The 22,684-nt window shown below is 43.0% G+C and overlaps 1 protein-coding gene and 1 pseudogene across 1 annotated transcript in view; one reads left to right on the top strand and one right to left on the bottom strand.

The window, feature by feature from the left end:
• The window catches only part of LOC126427966 (uncharacterized), a 113,642-nt gene that overhangs the window by 14,645 nt on the left and 76,313 nt on the right, over window positions 1-22,684 (bottom strand). The gene's annotated exons all lie outside the window — the stretch shown is intronic.
• On the top strand, window positions 10,115-10,232 carry LOC126428491 (5S ribosomal RNA; annotated as a pseudogene).

The following is a 22,684-nucleotide window of genomic DNA, read 5'->3' as shown; positions in this document are numbered from 1 at the left end:
GATATCATGACAACATACAATTCGAAGGAAAAGGCCACCAATCTTTTTCTTTTCACTATCTTATTTATTCCGATAAATTCTGTAACCTAAACACACAAATTCTATAACCTACAACAGTGACACATGAGATATTCCGCCCAGTGGGCATAGCTTTACATTGGTGATTCTCTACCTTATGGTCTCGTAATTATTTAACGCTACAGTGCACTTTCTGGATAGGATGGTGGATCTTTTATTATATCTTACACTTCGACTCTCACAATCATCATCACTAAACTTTCCTCCAGACCGAGCGGTACCGAAGGAACAAGCATAACCCACTAATATTTTGAAACTACCTCGCTACTCTCTCATACAGACCACACATACCCAAATTACATGACATACACCACACTACAACATGAAATACTACACAGAGAATGGTCACAACATTATCACTTTCAGCTTTCCCACTTCAATTAATATTTATCCCAGTTTCACACGACACAACCCCACTTCGTAATTCTACTTTCCTACTATGAACTCTGGAGATATTTCCACGTCTTCCTGTGCAATTCAAGCCAAGTGGCGTTGCTGGATAGACGGCTGACTCACCTAGCTTCTCTCTCAGAGTATTATGGTTTGAATCAAGCGTCACACGGAAACATATCTCGCAAAGTAATGTTAAGAACATATTCATCACACACACGAGTCCTCAACTGATACCATGGACGAGTACTTTTCTTTATCCTTTGTCTCATGTACAAATTGAGACACACACAGAACTCACCACGTGGAAGTACTCGTCTCTAATTTCAAGTCCTGCACACGCCATTTCTTAAATATTGCAACTTATAGTACACACGATAATTCAGCTTAACTTAAGCACACGGAAGTATTTCAACTTATTGCTACACGTGGTTTCATTGTGACCGTTGGTCACTTCCAAAGATTACTACGATCCCATTAATATTACCTGCCTGACATTTAATTCTCCCCACAAAAGTTCCTGAAATAGAGAAATTATTATTTCAAACCACTCTTAAATATTCCACATGCATACCATGTCTCCACTCTTTTGTCTTTACGGAGCACACCTAAGACAGGTCTTAACAGCACAAGATCCAGCGGCAGAGTGCTGAAACATGGCCGTTCTTCAGGTCCTCTCGCACCTCTGTCGAGGTGGGGGAAGACCATGCTACCGTATTGGTCAGCCACATTTCAGGCGCTCAAAGCTCCGGTAAGTTTTATCTCTTTGGTTCCACCAAAGGTGGCCAAAGGATCGTCTCAAAGATGATCATATATTCACATTCACTATCTGCAGTTAGCAGACGACCATACATTCATTCATTTCACAGATCTCACCAAACTGGATGTAGGGATTTATTTTGTGGAAGTGCACATGTGATCAATTAAATAAATAAATAGTCATTCTTTCCCACACTGGTATCCGGCTTCACTGTATTAATTGAAATTGAGTTATTATTAGAAAAAATATGTTGTTCAGACAAGAATAATGAAGTATGTTGTACCTATTTTCAATGTCGGGCAGTACTGTACCCTTTCAAGACAAATGGCAGATAGGTGAACGTTTACGCTCTTCCTTTCTCATTCGCTGTAGATGGTACTTCTGAACACACAACTGTGTGTTACCAACGCCCGCGCCATTCTCGTTTTACACTCTGCCTCGTTTTCATTTTACTGCCCGTTTGTATTCTAAAGCTGTTTGGAGGTTATGGCTACTTCTTCAGTTACAGAATTTTATGAGCAGTAAAGCCCGCCCCCGTTAGCTGAGTGGTCAACGCGGCAGGAATGCCCCACCGAGGAGCCCGGGTTCGATTCCCGGCTGGAGCAGGAGGTTTCCTCTGCTGAGGGGCTGGGTTTTGTGTTCTCCTCATCTTCATTCCCATCTCCGACGTGAAAGTCGGCCATTGTGGCGTCGACTGCCATAAGTACTTGCCCTCGGCGGCCGAACTTCCCCGAATGAGGCACTCCCGGCCCACAATGCCGTAGGAGGAGTAAACTTGTGTATAGCTTTAAAACTAGTTTAAGGCCCTACTTCGACAGTCGTGCATCATCTTGTACATTCAAACAACATCATATGTGATATTTGCAAATACATAAACATTCTTTAACGTCTTGCTAATTTACCTCTCTTGAAAATTGAAAATTGTTTGTTGTCAATAGCTGCTATTTCAAATTTTTTAAAACATGTAACTGGTTTTTGATAATACTTATTTCAATTTCACTTCACTTTCTGATTACTCGTGTGCAGTAAATTAATAGTGTAACGCATAGTTTATTAAATACATTATTGACAATACCTCCTCGGTGGAATACTTTTACATTTCAATACAATACCTGTTTCTAGGAGTATGTCCATGTTGTACCTTGGAAAAGTTTTTCACGTTTGGAAAAGCTTTACTTTTCCGGATTAATTATTGTAATTTCAGAATACAGTGAATGGTAAAATTTTAGGATAGAATAAGAAAATACTGTGGGAAAGAAATAAGAAAGGGTGATTCATCACGAAGTAATTCTGGAAATTGGTCACAGATCGAAATTCAGACAGGTATCGACGGATAACGTTAAATTTTATACACTGGCGACCAATAGAAAAATGTGTAACGTTGCAGTTAAGTTTCACCGCACTGCTGGCATCTACAGCTACGTGATTACTCTGCTTTTCACAATAAAGTGCCTGGCATAGGGTTCAATGAACCACCTTTATGCTGTCTCTCTACCGTTCTACTCTCGTACGGCGCGCAGGAAAAACGAGCACTTAAATTTTTCTGTGCCAGCGCCGATTTCTCTTATTTTACCGTGATGATCTTTTCTCCCTATGTAGACGGGTGTCAACAGAATGTTTTTGCAATCGGAGGAGAAAACTGGTGACTGAAATTTCATGAGAAGATCCCGTCGCAAAGAAAAATGCCATTGCTTTAACCCTAGGATGCATGCTGCCGAAAACACACATGAATGCATATGCAGGGCCTCCAAGGCCCTGCCCTAATTAAAAACTTTCCTCTTTTCGCATAATCATTCTTTGGAGTTAAATTTATTTCTGTCAAATTTATTGTCACATTGAAAGATTCCTAAGATACCGTAACAGGATCTGGTGGGCCTGATTAACATTTTATTAATTTTCGAAAAAACTCTTAAGAGTGAATTTTTATTAGCGACATCTATTTACATACAACATATAGAAATAATTTTATTAATTTACTTATAAGTTGCAGTTTACATTTTATAACATTTATTACAACCAATTTCGTCAGTTAAAACATACTTATTATCCACAATATTATGTATATAGGCAATATTTTGACATAAAGTTATTATTCATTGTTCACATAAAATTGCATTTTTCTTAGTTTTCAACATGTGACAAACAAGAAGCACAAAGAACGCCACTATGTTCCTTACAAATGTTGGTTTTACACTTAATCCATGTCATAGCACTTTTCCTGTGTTTATTATATGGTCAATAATTGTATCTTCTTCTTTTTCCTGAAACATGCAGTTGGTTTGGCAATATGACATCTTTTGAACACCACATCTTTGCATGACATCAACGATTTTCTTTGGAAGATTAGGGATCTGAATACGAAGTTCCATTAGTGGTCTTACCATTTCCTCTGCTAAATCTCTTAGGAACAAACGCCTTTTATCACTTCTTCCACTATGGTATGTCAGATGTTGGGCGAAAAATAAAATTTCGCTGTTCATTGCTGCTAGCTCCATCATATTCATCCATAATGCAAATGACCATCTTCTTGTTTGTCTCTTGCAAGTGTAATAATGAATTTTCGGGACCATTTGATCTACTCCACCCGTCGTGGAGTTATAGAACTTTATTATATCTGGTTTCTTTTTGCATGAGTTTCATCAATGTTTCTGTCGTGATGCATTGTGTTAATGAGAACTACATGAGAAGTACATACTTTTTTCTTTTTGGAAACATAACACCATTGTAATGTCACCTCTAAATGCAAACAAAGAGGAATGAATCGCTCTTGAGGCAGATGGTTTCATCTCATTAGGAATTTCTGGTTTATTTTGTTTGATTATTCCCACCACTGTAATTTGCTTCTGAAGCATCTCTTCTGCCAGCTGCACACTAGTAAAGAAGTTGTAAACAGTAATATTTTTTGATGATTCTTCACTGCTTTTAGCAAGATCTTTCACCAAATTCTATCCAAGATTTTTCTGAATAGGTTCATTGGGCTTCCTTCCCGTGTAAACAATTCCGTCTGAAGCATATGCAGATGTAGCATCACACAAACAAAATATTTTTATGCCATACTTGGCTGGTTTAGAGGGCATATACTGGGTGAAGCTGCATCTTCCATGGAATGGGACTAGCTGTTCGTCAACTGTGAGCGAATCATTGGGAATCATTCTATTTCTACACTTGTCAAGAAATAGTCCCATACGTAGCGAACAGCTGCAAGTTTGCCATCTGCAGATCGAGCTTCACGGGTATTCCTGTCATCAAATTTGATCATTCTCCTTATATCCTCGACTCTATTTACTGATATGGAGGCCTTGTATGTATGATTTGCCTTTTCATCCAACAATAATTCTCTAATAAGGACATCCCAACTCTTCTCAACACCAGAAAGCAGTAAAAGACCAAGAAAACCCTCCAGTTCAGCAAGCGAAATGTTTTTCCATGTTTTACCACGTAAAGCAGCCACTCTTCTGCCTTAAATATTTGTGCAGTTGGAGATTTCCTCTAGTATTTCCTTGGAGATGAAATAGTCCCCGGCATCCTTATGTTTACAGGTTTTCAAACCACGGGCAGGACCAGGTACCTTCTTTACGATATTATGGACAGGCGTGCGAAAAGTTGCAGGAGGATCTAATTTCCAAATCGTTCCATTCCGACTAATGCATGTGTGGTCTTCTATACCTTTTTGTAGTGGCTCATCATTTTCAGACTCTGATGAAGTAATATTATCGGAAGGACGTCTGCCTCAGTATTCACATCTGCAGGTTCATTGGCTGATTCTTCACTACTTGCATCTTCAAAAATATTTCCTTCCTCGTAAGAATCATCTTCTTCAAACCACTGAGCCACAACACTTTCAAAACTAGCTGCATTTGCACGTACTGACTCTCTTGCTTTGCGTGTGGAAGGTATAGCAAAAGGCGTGTCTCTCGAACAGCAGCTTGTGCAGCACTAAACGAGTCATACTCGTAACAATATGGGCCTTGCAGCAACAAACAAACTACAGTAACAATGAGGCTGACAAGAGCAGCACAGGATAACAATACTATGCAATAATAAAACATTTGTTAGCAAAAAGATCAATAATACACCGACATCGCCAATATGTGAAAGTAGTGTGTATTATTTTTTATTTATACTGTTACTACTACAGCTACTGCTGCTGTTGGCACTCCTGTTGCTGCAAGTACCACTACAGTTATTGTTGAATTAATAACTGCTCCCAAACAAATATGGAAGACAATACAGGCTAAAGAACCTTTATAAATGTGTGAGGGCTTCTGAAGCCCTGCTTATGCATTCACGGTGTATTACGTATTGAATTATACAAAAAACTTAAAAAGATTTCTCGTTCAGCCTTGATAGGAGGAATGTCACAGTGTTAGTGAAAGAGTACTGGAAAGAAGATTGAAATCAAACAAAAAATTACAGAATTTTTTTAAAAATGAAGACACACAAGGGCCTCGAAGGCCCTGTGTATGCATCCTAGGGTTAATGTTTGCCACTCCAGTTCACATATCATGTCTGTGACACTATCTCCCCTATTTCGCGATAATACAAAACGAGCTGCCCTTCTTTGTTCTGGCCGGTCGTGGTGACCGAGCGGTTCTAGGCGGTACAGTCTGGAACCGCGCGACCGCTACGATCGCAGGTTCGAATCCTGCCTCGGGCATGGATGTGTGTGATGTCCTTAGGTTAGTTATGTTTAAGTAGTTCTAAGTTCTACGGGACTGGTGACCTTAGAAGTTAAGTCCCATAGTGCTGAGAGCCATTTGAGCCTTCTTTGTACTTTTTCGATGTCATCCGTCAGTCCCACCTGATGTGGATCCCACACTGCGCAGCAATACTCCAGAATATGGCGGACAAGCGTCGTGTAAGCAGCCTCTTTAGTAGACCTGTTGCACCTTCTAAGTGTTCTGCCAATGAATCGCAGTCTTTGGTTTGCTCTACCCAAAATATTATGTATGTGATCGTTCCAATTTAGGTTATTTGTAATTGTAATCCCTGAGTATTTAGTTGAATTTACAGCCTTCAGATTTGTATGACTTACCGCGTAATCGAAATTTAGATGATCTCATTTAAGTACTCATCTGAATAACTTCACACTTTTCTTTATTCAGGGTCAAGTGCCACTTTTCGCACCATACGGACACCTTATCGAAATCATTTTGCAGTTTAAGAATTTTTAACATGGAGCCCTGTCAGCAACTGTGATAAATTAATACGTCAAACATCCGCCTCAGTTGAGAAAAGTTACTGATCCTTACCCAGGTTTCAGATAGAGTAATCTAGCCTTCTTCAGAAGCATAAAATGAACTAATACATGCCTTATTCCGGCATGTATTAATTTATTTTATGCGCTAAGACGGCTTGATTACTCTAGCTGAAACCTGGGTAAAGGCCACTAACTTTTTGCAACTGAGGCGGATCTTTGAAGTATTAATTGTGCAATGCCTATTGGTCATCTGATGGTGTTACAAGACGGTAAATGGCAGCATCATCTGCAAAACAATCTATGACGGCTACTGAGATTGTCTCCTATGTCGTTAATATAGATTCGGAACAACAGAGGGCCAGCAACACTTCCTTGGTGAACTTCGGAAATTACTTTTGTTTTACTCGATGACAGGAAATCACGAATCCAGTAGCACAAGTGAGACGATGTTCCATAGACACACATTGAGGAACGGTGTGGAAAGCCTTCTGGAAATCGAAAAATATGGAATCAATGTGACATTCCCTGTCGATAGCGCTCATTACTTCATGAGCATACAGAGCTAGTTGTGTTTCACAAGGAAGGCCGCTGTTGCCGAGAGGTTCTAAGCGCTTCAGTCCGGAACCGCGCTGCTGCTGCTACGGCCGCAGGTTCGAGTCCTGCCTCGGGCATGAACGTGTGTGATGTCCTTAGGTTAGTTAGCTTTAAGTAGTTCTATGTTCTAGGGGACTGATGACCTCAGATGTTAAGTCCCATAGTGCTCGGAGCCATTTGAACCATTTGAACAGTGGCATGGCTGGACTGTAAAAAGGTTGGTCATTTGTACGAGCAAAGACAAACCCTACTGTTCCCAAATAATGATGAAATGATGAGGACAAGACGAACACCCAGTCCCCGATTCAGCCGAGAATCGAACCCGGCACCCCGTGATCCAGAAGCAGCAACGCTAGCCACTAAATAAAAAGGTTGGTCATTTGTACGAGCGAAGACAAACCCTACTGTTCCCAAATAATGATGAAATGATGAGAACAAGACGAACACCCAGTCCCCGATTCAGCCGAGAATCGAACCCGGCACCCCGTGATCCAGAAGCAGCAACGCTAGCCACTAGACCATGAGCTACGATGCTCCAGACATCAGCGGGATACCTGCCTCACAGTCCTCAGTCATACGGCCCAACGTCCAGGAGTGTTGGTCTGGGGTGCCACTTCACTCCCTAACAGGACCCCTTTAGTTGTCATTCGCAGCGTCCTTACGGCACAACGATAAGTCGACGATATTCCACGCCACGTTTTGTTAGCTCTTACTGGGAGACCTCGTGGGCTTAGATTTTAGCAAGATGATGGCTGGCCACACGCGGCGAGAATTTCTACTGCTTGTCTTCACGCTTCCCAAACTGTATCTTGGCCAGATCTCTCCCCAGCTGTGAACATCAGCAGCATTACGAACAGACCCCTCCAACCAAACGGGATTTCGACGATCTAACGTTCCATCAGATCACCGAAGTTAAGCGCTTTCGGGCTGCGCTATCACTTGGATGGGTGACCATCCGGTCTGCCGAGCGCTGTTGGCAAGCGAGGTGCCCTCAGCCCTTGTGAGGCCTACTGAAGAGCAACTTGATTGAGAATTAGGGGCTGCGGTCTCGGAAACTGAAATACGGCCGGGAGAACGGTGTGCTGACCACATGCCCCTGCATATACGCATCCAGTGACGCCTGTAGGTGAGGATGACACGGCGGCCGGTCGGTGCTGTTGGGCCTTCTTGATCTGTTCGGACTGATATTTTTTATTTCAACAGCTCTATCAGCCAACGCCAAGCCGAATAACTGCTTACATAAGGGCTAGAAATGAACCAGCGCATTACTGACTTGCTCAATTTGTAGAGTTCTCTCCCTTCAATAAATCATCAAATTTTTTTCGGAAATTTTGATCATTTGTTTGTCTGTACATGTTACATCACGTCTAACAATTTTTGTCCCGTTCGCATAATTTGTTCGTGCTCTGCTTTTCTCTTTCTTTTGTCTTACACAGTATATTAGCATAGTTAGGTGGAATGTTCCTGCAGAAACTAATGTGTCGGCTCACTGTTTAATGTGTTCCCGTCATGTCGATATGAAACGGTGGCAGCTCGAAGGGAAAGCGAAGGGAGAGCGAGAGCCCAGCCACGGCGGTAAACGGCCCACGGCCGCAAAGCTCTCAATTCCCCGTCGCTGATTTTTATAGCGGCTCGTAGCCGGGGCGGCGGCTGCAGAAGCTATTGCGGACTGCCTCGCGCTTCTGGGCGGCGGTGACTTAAGTGCTGCCGCTTTAGGGTGGGGTGAAGGGGGTCTATTAACGCTGCGCAGGACGAGCTCTGGCGCAAAGGAAATCGATACGCCGATAGCGGCCGTCGTAAGAAATTCTGCCTAATGGCGGCTTCCGTCACACGTGACAGTAATTCCGATAGTTAGGCCCCGTTCGCCGTGGGCGATGCTCTGCCACAGTAGGATGGAAGGGGTGGGGGGCACATTTAGCCGCTCGTCAGTGCTCGCTTCAAAAAGAGAGAGAGAAGTCGCAGCTTCCGCTTATTATGTGACCGGGATGAGTGGAGCTGTATCGAGAGGTACAGAGTCGTTAGATCGCACTGTATAAGGGGCGTTCAAAAAGAAACGAGCCAGAGGTATAATTACAGAAACCAGTACCTGTTTGTTGGAAGTATCGACCCTGCCTGTTGAGACACTTGTGCCACTGTGGCACAAGGCGGTGAATGGCTGTCTCATAAAATATATATTATATATATAATATATATTATATATTATATATATATATATAATATATATATTATATAATATTACATTATATATAATTAATATATATATATCTCATATCATTATACGACAGATGGTTCGGGTGATATGACGTCATAATCACTGATTGTTTCGAAGGCCTGAGGCTTCCCAGAAACTTGGCCGGCCTCGTTAGCGTCCGGTCCACGGCGAACATGGAAACTCGCGACTTTTTATGGCTGTCATACCCGACCACAAAGGGCCAAGTGACTTAAATTTCTCTCATGTCCCTGGCCCTTCTATGGCTAAAGTCACCTAACAGGTAGGTACTGGTAGGCAGTTTTTCCTCCAGTTCAGTCTAAAGTATTATCTGCACATCGGTTCAAGAAATTGTTGGGACCTTCATTATGTCCCCAATGTGGTATCGATCGTAACGATGCCACATAGTTTCAAAGGTTGGCACTACCACGGAACATCGACGGCAGAGCCCTCCAGCTGGTGCTTTGCAGCTCTACGAGCTCCGCTACAGATTCTGCCCATTTCATCAAGAGCAGACGACCGGGACACATCGCTTCAGCTTCGCACCTCATTCCAAGTTATGTATTCTTATTGCATGAATAAAGGGGAATTAAATTCATACAGCAGTACCGTCGTGTTTTACCTTTTAATGATCCAACCTACGCGCCGGCTTCTAGGCGGGATACAAAACCCAATAAGTGTTTCAAGATGTTACTTTCATTAATAGCTGCATGTGGCTTCCAAAGACCAAACATCCACTGCAAAATTTACTGTTAAATGACCAAACTGCCTGTTTGTTCTCAACTTCAGAAAATACTGTATGATGTTACTGCAAGCATTAACCACATACACGCTCCAATTAATGCCTGCTCATGTTGGTAACTTCCTGTCATCTCACAAAAATGGCAACGGCCTTGCCGCAGTGGCTACACCGGTTCCCGTGAGATCACCGAAGTTAAGCGCTGTCTGGCGTGGCCAGCACTTGGATGGGTGACCCTCCGGGCTGCCATGCGCTGTTGCCATTTTTCGGGGTGCACTCGGCCTCGTGATGCCAACTGAGGAGCTACTCGACCGAATAGTAGCGGCTCTGGTCACAGAAAACCATCATAACGATCGGGAGTGCGGTGTGCTGACCACACGATCCTCCTATCCGCTCCTAAGCTGAGGATGACACGGCGGTCGGATAGTCCCGATGGGCCACTTATGGCCTGAAACCGGAGTTCAAATCCCTCAGAAATGATGTCTTGGGTATAATATCAACATTAAAGCGTAGCTTTGAACGTGAAAAATAGTGAGAGAGTGACTAGTCCATGTGCACATACCTGGCAAAGGGAATTTTTGCAGACAGGTTAAAGTGCAAAATTGGTAAGTCGCTGTATAATAAATGTGACAAGAAATTATAATTATTGTCCAATTTCCTTACAGGCATCTTTTCCAAAATATTCTAAATTATGATTTACTCAAGAATAGTCTCACATTTGAGTATAAACAGTTTACTCAGTGTATCACAGTTTGGATTCTTCGAAGACTACTCAACTGAGAGTCCTACTTGAAAATTTACCACCAAATACACCAAGCCTTAAATAACAAAACATCGCCACTCCTTTTATCTCGTCAAGGCCTATGACTGTGGAGATCACGTTATTCTATTAGAAAAACTCAAATTTTTTGGAATTAATGGTTTTTCACACTATAGGTTTCAATGTTAATTAACAAACAGAATGCAAAATGCTGTACTAAATAACTGAGACAGTGTTGGAAAGACAGCAAATATTTGCGACTGGTGAGAAATCACAAACGGAGTCCCACAGGGTTCAGTTATGGGTCGACTCCTGTTCTTTATATGTGTGAATGACCTTTCACTCAACATTTAACAAATAGAAATGATACTTTTGCAGACGTTACTAGTGTTATAATACATCTGATTAGAGAAAACGCAACATAAGAGGTGGTAAACAGCCTTTTCCAAAGATAAAGTGGTTCTCTGAAAATGGACTATTCTTGAATTTTTGAAAAAAAAAAACACACTAGATATAATTCTATATGACAATTAGTGCCATACCAACTTTTTATGTAACAGATCAGCAAGAATCAACAAAGTAGAATCCTCCGAATTTCTAGGTGTACATATTGATCAAGACAGGAAGAAGCAAATTACTAAGCTTCTTAAATCATTAAGTTCAGCTGCTTTTGCTCTTCGTATTATTGCTAGTCTTGGAAACAAACTAATCAATGCCTACACATAATTTTATATTTCCATTCAATAATGTCTTATGGAATATTTTTCTCTCCATTTAGGAGGGAAGAACTGACTGCACAAAAGCAACCAGTAAGAATAATATGTAGTGTTCAACTGTGGTCGCACATTCATATCTCCTGTAAGGAGTCTGGCATTTTAACTACACTATCACAATACATATATTCGATAGCGAAATTTGCCATAAATAATCCATCAGAAGAATAGTGATGGTAATACCTAGAACACTAGATAAAAAATTACCATTATCACCCATTATTACAGCTGTCAGCACCTCAGCTAGCACCTTCCTCCAACTCGTGACAGGACGATACAGCAACCAGTGATAAATATTTGGAAGTATTAACGGGGCTTAGCTGCAAAACAGGCTTTATTGTCTTATATTTTGCCAATAACGCGTTTCGCCTTCTTTATGGCATCCTCGTATTGGCTCACAGAACATTTATTTATTTATTTATATCATCTACAGTACAGAGTAACCCACCACCTTGAAATGTAAGGTGCGTCTAATGCTTCTGAATCCAACAGCAAACACTGGTTAGTATTAAAATGTTATTGCTATACAGTTGTTAATTTTTTAAAAATAATATAAATAATATAACATAATAATTTCTCTAAGGCTACAGCGAACTGAATGCATAAAAGTTGTTAAAATGGTTCTATACAATTTGTTTTTCTAGCTGATGAGAACATAATTTATACGTGCAAATGTCAAAGAAAAATAAAAGAAAAATGTAATACAATGACTGTGGTAGAAATAATTTGCAATATGTAGAGGAAAGTGATCTGGACGTGTAATATAGCATATGTAGCATGTTAGTTGGTAATCGCCTATTTCTAACTATTTCAGGTGAGAAGTTCTATGTAGAAACTTGAGCGATTCTCATCTAAAATGGTTCGTGCATATGTATGTTTACTGCGTTTGAGTGAATTGGTATATTACTGGGAGTGTTGCAAGTCAATACATACATGATATTCAGCAGCTGTTTGTTTGTTCTGTTGTTGGTAGTTGTAGTATATTCTATGTGATACCTTAGATACATACACCTGGCAGAACAGGTTTTAAAACACACAGGCTAAAGTCGATGCAAATGTCTTATCAGGCAAACACCCTTATTAACATTTTAAGAATATTCCATGGTGCCATGATATAAAACAGTGTTGAGTAAACGGCAACTCACGTTTAAAACACATAAAAGACTGCATGCAGCAGTTAGTTGCCCTTGTCGAGTTTGAGGAGACATCGCGCAGTGTGCTCGTAGAGAATATGGCGCAGTTCGGAAGACATCAAAGACGGGATCAGCCATACAGAAATACGTCACGGAATGCGAACATGTAATGAATGCACTTGTACATGTTATGGCCAAAGCCTGTATTGCAGCCTGGACTGTTTAACTCTTCAAATCGTCTGAATAAGGAGTTCAGTACGAAGCAAACAAAAATTTTTGATCATTTGTATAATAACATAAAATGTCTGAAAGGTAGCAAAGTAAGTTTTAAATCTAAAATCGTTTCTCCTGAGTAGCTCTTACTAATCCGTGGATTAATTTGTATTTAAAAGCTGGTACCTTATTAAAATGTAGAGAAACTATTTTTAAGTCTAGTGATATGAGTAGGACTAAAAAATAGTTTAGCAAAAGAATACATTGTACGTTGTAGATATTGCGCTTCATTAACATAGAGCTATTAGCTAATTTCGCCCATGAGCCATTATCAAGCACTTAAAATAAGCCAACGTGGAAGATCGTCACATGTCTGCATAGATTATCATGTACAAACAACGCATTCCATAACTCACATTTACGAAACCAGATTTACAGTTCAATAATATTACTTACACTTGCCGTGAAATGTATTACGTATCGTGATCATCACATACTTTTATGTCACATACATAAAACCAGAAGTCGTACTTCATCGTAACATACAGTAAGTGCTGTAACCTGACAGCTGAAACAGTTGTTTCAGTGTTGTCAAGGACGCACTTACTTCGGAACAATGTAAATCTATTCGATAGCTATGTGCAGTTACATTACATGTACTGCTGACGTTCCAGACTTAATTGCATTACTATATACTCGGTAATCGGTGAGCAATGGTCACTTAAGGGAATATATACTCTTTGCAGAATATTAAAATCGTAGATGAAAAAATAAATATCATGAAATATAGACAGAGAAAGAATCTATCCGTTACTGGCGTGCCAGCCTTCAGTATTATAACGTAGGTCATCAGCGACTTAAGGTTATATATCGATACACGGAGACCAACTTATTGACATTGTACAGATGAATGATTCAAAAAAGTCAAATTTCGAATATATTTTAAGTTTACAATATCGATGATAGGTCAGTAGGACCAGATGACTATTTATGACAAGCAAGTCTGTGACTATATGTTTGCCTCTTATTACATCAAGATGGGTAGGAAGTGAAAATACGATCCCGTAAAGATATAGGTGTATGAGTACCCTTAAAATTCATTGCAACAATATTGCACACAGAAAAATTTGAAAACATGATTCTCGAAAGCATGTATATGTATCTTCCATAACCAAAACACACGGAACAAACCAGGCTATGAAAAGAAAAACGTATTGCAACAAGTAGGAATATCTGGAAGATGCATTCAAAAATAATTTCAAGACATGCATCGAACAAATGTATGGGCTACTACTAACATTATCGTATTCGATTTTTGGAAGTAAGTGCATCTTTGACAACAGCTGTTTTAGTTGTCAGGCTGCAGCACTCAGACTATATTACGACGAAGTATAACTTATGGTTTTATGTACGTGATATAAGAGAATGTGACGGCACGATATGTAATACATGACATAGTAAGTGTAAGTAATGTTATTGCAATGTGAATGTGGTTACGTTAATGCTAGTTATGCAGTGCTTTGTTTGTATATGACGATTTATGTAGTCTTGTGACGCTCTTCCACGTTGGTTTGTTCCGGGTGCCTGATAATGACTCACGGACGAAATTAGATGACAATAAAGAAGAATTCGCCCTGCGACGGACAATCTATTCTTTTATTAAACACTTAGATGCTGCGGACCCTCACAATGGCAGAATCTAAAAAACTTAGGAGTTCATTAATGTTAACTCCAACCACGTGTACATTCCCCGTAAATCGACTCTTTCCAAATGATTTAGATAAAAGAATCGTTCAAATTATCTATTGAACATGTAATTTATTAATTAACTTACTAACGTACTAGTTCATATAATGTTTGATACAACAGACGTGCTCAGGGAAACTACCCCTCGCCACACCTGTTCTCCACTGCAGTGTGGTTCTATACGGCGGTCTTTGTACCGCCACGCTGTTGGCTGTCTGTCCTACTTACCACTGAGAGTGAGACGCAGCACTGGGTCTAGGAGGAGAGCTACCTAGCCCTATCCCTAGCACCATCCCTACCTCTGGCGCCCTCTGGGGATTTCCCAGTTCCCTGGGAAACGCGTGTAGCCCGCCTTGTGCTCTCTGTTCTGTTCCGTTCTTGGGAGACGGCGCGCGCTAAAGCCTCGTTAGCGGCATAATTAATATTTAAGTGGTAATTATGTGCGGCGGGCACTTGTTTAACTCTGACCCATTGCCCGCCCTAGGCTATCAGCGGCCCCGGGCTCTGAGAACGAAGACTGGTGGCGGCGCCTTTCTAAAGGAACGCTTCCGGCCTGGTGAGGAGATGGGTGAAAAAGAGGAAGAAATGGAGGAGGCAGAGTAAACGAATAAAGGAGAGGGAAAAAAGGCACCTCATATTTTCTGTATACCAGAGCAGCATAATGGGTATTTGTGGTGGTGGCTGCACTGCAATCCAGTGGCATTTCACTCGGTCTTGCTGCCTGCCGCTTAATTTCAACTCTGAGACAGAGCGAGTGTATCAACACGTTTACCGCAAAGGAAAGATTGCCACGTTACCAAACAGCTTTTCATTATGTCTGGCTCTTATTAACTTTCGTGATACACTACCTTCTTTTCATTAAGTTTGTTTATTGAACTCCTTAGAGACTCCCACAACACCTCATTAAAACGAGGATTACGATGCGTTAAGGAAAAATTCTGTACCCCTTTAATTAAATTGGATGGAACGTTACGCAAAAGGAAGTTTTAAATTTATTTACAGATTTATGTTTGTAAATGAAAGTAATTCTCTAAACCTGGAATAATGCTATAATTATTCTCGTTCACGAGAAACGAAGTAGACAAGGCGTAAAAAACTACAGGTCTATGAGCCTCGTTTCCGTGAAGTACGAGTTATGTGTTAAAGCTGTAACTGAGCGAGTAGCAAAATTATACAGGGTTGATACTTAGTAAATATCGGTCCCAGCCATTCCAAATTTTCAACAACTCTTTAGTTTCGAAAGTCGGATAACAAATTGCAAAATAAATATTTTTTCGTGTGATGTAATTAAAAAGTAACAATTTTCGGATTTTTTCCTTGACCTATAGTGTGAAACCTTGTTTCTTGCCAAATCTCATTATTCTAGGTCAACGTGAAGTACTCCATAGATTTTGCTGAGTGACTTTTCGAGTATCAAATACGACGTAAATGACTGTATCTGTTGATTGCACTGACTTGGAAGCTTAAAATTTTTACACCGCCAAGGGGCCATCAACCTTAGTATGCGACATAAATTCGAAAATGATAACCCGAACTATTCAAGAGAAAAATGGTTTTAACAGACGAAGAGACGGAAGGACCGCCGCACAAGAGACGACATAAAATATTTTTTCATGTAATATAATTACAAATTAATGATTTGCGTTTTTTTCCTTTCTTTGAAGTGTGAAAACTTACCTCTTGCCAAATTACATGATTCTAAAAATGGCTCTGAGCACTATGGGACTTAACTTCAGAGGTCCTCAGTCCCCTAGAACTTAGAATTACTTAAACCTAACTAACCTAAGGACATCAGACACATCCATGACCGAGGCACGATTCGAACCTGCGACCATAGCGGTCGCGCGGTTCCAGACTGAAGCGCCTAGAAACGCTCGGCCACTCCGGCCGGCCATGATTCTAAGTCAATATGAAGTAATTTAGAGGTTTTGTAGAGTAAGTTTCAGAATACCAATGTACGTGACATAAATGGCCGTATCTTTTCATTACGTTGACCCTGAAACTTAAAACTTTTACTTCTACAAGTGACAATAGTCCCTAATATGTGACATATATTTTAACTTGACTGATTTACTCGTACCAAAGGAAAGGGGTTCTTAAATGTCAGACAGAGAAACGAACGGACAACAAAGCAATTCTGTAAGGGTTCCATTTTTATGAATTGAGGCATCGAATGCTATAGAGAGAGATAGAGAGAGAGAGAGAGAAACGCAAATGATTATGAGGCAGACACATGTTAGAAACCGTGATTTTGATAAGTCAATCCGTTGCTGTCGCATATCTGCCCGAGCCGTGTGCATCTCCCGCATTTTCTGCCCCGAGTATTTGCGATGCAATGACTGAGAAGAACAGACCTATTTAGGGAGCGGTTGAATGCAACACAAAATAGTGCCCCACGGTTAAACAGCGCGCGTTCATTGTGGAGTGTTATGCGGAACGCAGTTCGTGGGAAACATGAGCGGGTACAGTTTGCGCAAGAGTTGAAAACCGGAAGCGTTTTGGCAAAATCTGCAGCAGAGTCTGATGTGCAAAACTTGGTGGCAAAATAACGCAAAACGCGCTCTGTGGCGAATAAAAAGTGTATCAGTATGCTTAGAGTTGGAACATAAGAAAACATTGCTCGAGTCAAGGAAAGCCAAGAAAAGAGTGCAATGAAATCTGAACGCCGTTCATCCGTCCAAATAGGAATTAAAAGATAGTCGCGTAGAAACGTCATCAAAACGTAACTGCACATGTATCTTTACTGTTACAGATTTACTGTTTGAAAAGTCCACGTGAGATTTTTCTGATTGAATTCTGTTGGTTGTTTCTCAATGAAGTGTAAATAGTAGTTTTTGGCCATCAGATTTTCTTTTCTTCAGATGAGTCCTATTGATGCATGTCGTTATATATGTACTCACGTAACATCAGCCATAAGCTTCAGTGAATCGCCATCATGTTGAGTACGCTATGTCTGTTGTCCACGCCGCAACACGCTCGTTTCGCTAACCTGCTAATGCGAACGGGCATGTCCAGAAACCGTTTAATCCATATGTGGATCAACTACTCGACGATGAAACTGAAATTTCGTGTAGCTAGAGCCTGTCGTTGGGTAGGTCGCTCGCGTGGTGCAAATCTTTTCAGGCGACATTACTTCGGTGAATTGGGCGTCGATGGAGATGATGATGATGATGATGGAGGCAACACAACACGCAGTCCCTGAGCGGAGAAAATCTCCGACCCAGCCGCAAATCGAACCTGGCCCCCTTAACTTGGCATAAAGTCGCAATGACAGCAGGGGCGCAAGAGAGCGTCACCCCAAGTATACTCCTGGAAATGGAAAAAAGAACACATTGACACCGGTGTGTCAGACCCACCATACTTGCTCCGGACACTGCGAGAGGGCTGTACAAGCAATGATCACACGCACGGCACAGCGGACACACCAGGAACCGCGGTGTTGGCCGTCGAATGGCGCTAGCTGCGCAGCATTTGTGCACCGCCGCCGTCAGTGTCAGCCAGTTTGCCGTGGCATACGGAGCTCCATCGCAGTCTTTAACACTGGTAGCATGCCGCGACAGCGTGGACGTGAACCGTATGTGCAGTTGACGGACTTTGAGCGAGGGCGTATAGTGGGCATGCGGGAGGCCGGGTGGACGTACCGCCGAATTGCTCAACACGTGGGGCGTGAGGTCTCCACAGTACATCGATGTTGTCGCCAGTGGTCGGCGGAAGGTGCACGTGCCCGTCGACCTGGGACCGGACTGCAGCGACGCACGGATGCACGCCAAGACCGTAGGATCCTACGCAGTGCCGTAGGGGACCGCACCGCCACTTCCCAGCAAATTAGGGACATTGTTGCTCCTGGGGTATCGGCGAGGACCATTCGCAACCGTCTCCATGAAGCAGGGCTACGGTCCCGCGCACCGTTAGGCCGTCTTCCGCTCACGCCCCAACATCGTGCATCCCGCCTCCAGTGGTGTCGCGACAGGCGTGAATGGAGGGACGAATGGAGACGTGTCGTCTTCAGCGATGAGAGTCGCTTCTGCCTTGGTGCCAATGATGGTCGTATGCGTGTTTGGCGCCGTGCAGGTGAGCGCCACAATCAGGACTGCATACGACCGAGGCACACAGGGCCAACACCCGGCATCATGGTGTGGGGAGCGATCTCCTACACTGGCCGTACACCACTGGTGATCGTCGAGGGGACACTGAATAGTGCACGGTACATCCAAACCGTCATCGAACCCATCGTTCTACCATTCCTAGACCGGCAAGGGAACTTGCTGTTCCAACAGGACAATGCACGTCCGCATGTATCCCGTGCCACCCAACGTGCTCTAGAAGGTGTAAGTCAACTACCCTGGCCAGCAAGATCTCCGGATCTGTCCCCCATTGAGCATGTTTGGGACTGGATGAAGCGGCGTCTCACGCGGTCTTCACGTCCAGCACGAACGCTGGTCCAACTGAGGCGCTAGGTGGAAATGGCATGGCAAGCCGTTCCACAGGACTACATCCAGCATCTCTACGATCGTCTCCATGGGAGAATAGCAGCCTGCATTGCTGCGAAAGGTGGATATACACTGTACTAGTGCCGACATTGTGCATGCTCTGTTGCCTGTGTCTATGTGCCTGTGGTTCTGTCAGTGTGATCATGTGATTTATCTGACCCCAGGAATGTGTCAATAAAGTTTCCCCTTCCTGGGACAATGAATTCACGGTGTTCTTATTTCAATTTCCAGGAGTGTAGCATTATTCAAGATAGCGGCGATGACGTCACCCACCACCAAGGAGAGCGTCACCCAAAAGTAGGTCATCTCAAGTACTGTTATCCAATATGGCGTCCATGACGTCACCCCAAAGTAGGTCACCCCAGACCAGGACATCGCCCCAAATTAGGTCACCCCAGATGACATCTGTGACGTCACTGATGACCCTAGTGTCACACCCACTTCCACACCCCCCTGGCGGGATGTTTGAACTTTGGTAGGAAACTGCCACGCGCCTGTCGACCAGAAAAATGGCGGGAATTTCAAATTCCAACAGGATACTGCATCACATCACGGTTGTCTCTATTGAGAAAAGAAAAACTTGGAAAGATAGCTCACTTGGGCTACCCACACTAACCTAAGTCACCTGACCGCCACTTCCTCCTATGAACTGGCGCCAAGTTTGAATTTTGGCAATAAAGAAAGGTCGCTTGTGGTTTCGCTACCAACCTAAGAAAACTGCCGGAAACAAAGCTCACCACCACTAACCTAAGTCACCCAGCCGCCACCTTTCCCTTGGTGGGAAAAGGACCCAGCCTGCATTGGCCTGGTGGAGAGAGGAAGGAGTGTACTTTATTTATTTTGGAGCAATTTATTTAGGGATGGAGTTTATTTATCAGTGATACAGAACACACGCTCTGACATGCCCAACAGCATACAGACCTGCAAACTACTCGTAAATAACTCATGTATAATGCTCTACACATACACCTGCTAATTGTAAACAGTCAAAATAACGCATTGCACCGCCTACAGACATGCAAACCACTCGCAGATAATGAAATACATTTACATCCAGAGAGCCAAACAACTCGTAAATTGTCTAAAGACTCTGCAAACATGCTTGCTAATCGTGAACTGTCGAAATCATGCATCAGTCTGCATTTAAATAATTACAGGCAGCACCACCATCCAGTGTGCTCGCCACGAGGTCCACACTCCAACTGACCTAGTATACAGTACAGGCACCAGAGGGCACTGTCGTCGAAGATGGTGGCCATGACGTCAGGTGATGACGTTAAGTATAGTTATCCAAGATAGATTCAATCAGTGTGGTCACCACATGATCTGGACCTAGTACTCAGTGTGGTGTCACCGCCAGACACCACACTTGCTAGGTGGTAGCTTCAAATCGGCCGAGGTCCACTAGTACATGTCGGACCCGCGTGTCGCCACTGTGTGATCGCAGACCGAGCGCTACCACAAGGCAGGTCTCGAGATACGGGATAGCACTCGGCCAGTTGTACGACGACTTTGCTAGCGACTACACTGACGAAGCCTTTATCTCATTTGCCGAGAGACAGTTAGAATAGCCTTCAGCTAAGTCCATGGCTACGACCTAGCAAGGCGCCATTAGCCTTACATAGTTTGATAGTTATCGTATGAAATGTCTCATCAAGAACGTTGTAAACCAATGACGGATTAAAAGTTAAGTATAGCAGCTACGTACTTTTCTTGTTACCATTTATTACGTATCCTGTTTCAGACCTCTATGTAGCCAGAGATTACGCGTGCCTTTCGGCTACTTCAGTGTAGCGTAGCTGTCTTGTTACGTCACAACACTCAGTACCACCACCAGCAAGCGCTCTCATCTATTTCGTGACGTAACCCAAGACGGTAAGGGGGAAATGGCGGGAAAACGACTCTGGACGCAAGTCTTTATTTTGCCGGCAGTCTCTCCACCACGAGATTTAGAGTCCAAATAACCTAGTACACAGTACTTCCACCAAATGGTGCTGGCATCCCCTCTGTGACGTAATCCAAGATAGTGGTCTGTAGGGGGAAAATGGGGCGAAAATGACTGAGCCTGCACTGGGGAGAGTAAGGAAGGAGTGTACTCTATTTATTTTGGAACATTTTATTTAGGGGTGTAGTATATTTATCACATTGGTACAAGACGCAAGCTGGGGGACACCACACAGCCCACAGACCTGTAAACCACTCCTAAATAACGCTCTGAAGACACGCAAACAACTCCTAAATTAACGAAATAATTTCAGTACACACTTGCAGACTCCTCCTAAATAATGCAGCACAGTGACGTGTAGACATGCTCAGTAATCGTAAACTGTCCAAATAATGCATAGCTCAGCCTACAGACCTGCTCGCTAAATAATGCAATCAACGCGCACAAGCACCCTCCACCACCCCCGTCCAGTACAGTGTACAGGAGGTAGCGGCAGCCCCCGCGAAGTGACGCGGCCGTCAGCTGTCAAACCACGCACAGGTCTCTGCTCGGGTCCCGCAAGCATGAGGCGGTGACATCCCATTCATACTTGGTACCTGAGAAAATCCCATCTAAATACGTGTTCAGACACCACAGCCGACGTGAACGGGAGGGAGCGCAGATGCTCCAGGGGGCGTCCACAGCCGTGAGCCGCCGCTGGACGCATGTGAAAGTTGACTATGTTTCTGAGTATACAGTCATGGTTATACAGACGTCACAGAATTCCAAGGGAACCACCCCGTGAGCTGGACCACCAGCACAACGGTAACACGTGTCTGGCGGGAGGCGTAAGAAGGTGGCCTGGAAGGCCAAAAACACGTGGCAGCAGGTATTTGCGTACTTTCCTACAGACATAGAAAGAACTCCCAGAAACTTCGATCTGGATTCTAAATTGCGGTTGGTCGGTGTTGAGAAACGAGCGTCTGCTGGAAAGATGATTCGCCATCCAAATTTAAGGGGGAGATAAGACATTGAGCAGCGAAAAGAGAGAAAAAATGAGGGTCGTTGTGGGTCATGGAGCAGGAGACTCGTCTTGGAGGTCCACGCCGTCGACGGACGCCTTCGGCTGTACTTTTGGTGAAGTAAATTTTTGCTATTATCTCGCTGGGGCGAGAAGTTCTGCTTTTATAGCTTCTGATCATTACGATGATCATGCTTATGCACTGGCGTGTAAGAAAGTGAATTTACATTGGTGAATCACGTGTTCTGCTCCGTTCTGCAGTGATGTTTCACACTGCTCATTGAGACAGCAGATCTTTCTCGCTATTTAGTACAACGGGGGACGTCAGTTACTCCGCACCTAGTCACAGATCGTGAGTACATTATAGGGCAGTGAACCTGAGATTTGTAATTATTGTTTAGTGTCTTTAAATTATTTTTATGATGAATAAATGTGTTAAAATCACGGCATTTAACCTTTAGTAGATATGAAACTTCCTGGCAGATTAAAACTGTGTGCCCGACCGAGACTCGAACTCGAGACCTTTGCCTTTCGCGGGCAAGTGCTCTACCAACTGAGCTACCGAAGCACGACTGACGCCCGGTACTCACAGCTTTACTTCTGCCAGTACCTCGTCTCCTACCTTCCACCTCTTCTCCTGCGGGCAGCAGAGCA

Source organism: Schistocerca serialis, chromosome 12, assembly GCF_023864345.2.
Source record: "Schistocerca serialis cubense isolate TAMUIC-IGC-003099 chromosome 12, iqSchSeri2.2, whole genome shotgun sequence".
Taxonomy (NCBI): Eukaryota; Metazoa; Arthropoda; class Insecta; order Orthoptera; family Acrididae; genus Schistocerca; species Schistocerca serialis.
Note: the sequence above shows the minus strand (reverse complement) of the source record. Positions and strands in the feature narration are given on the sequence as shown.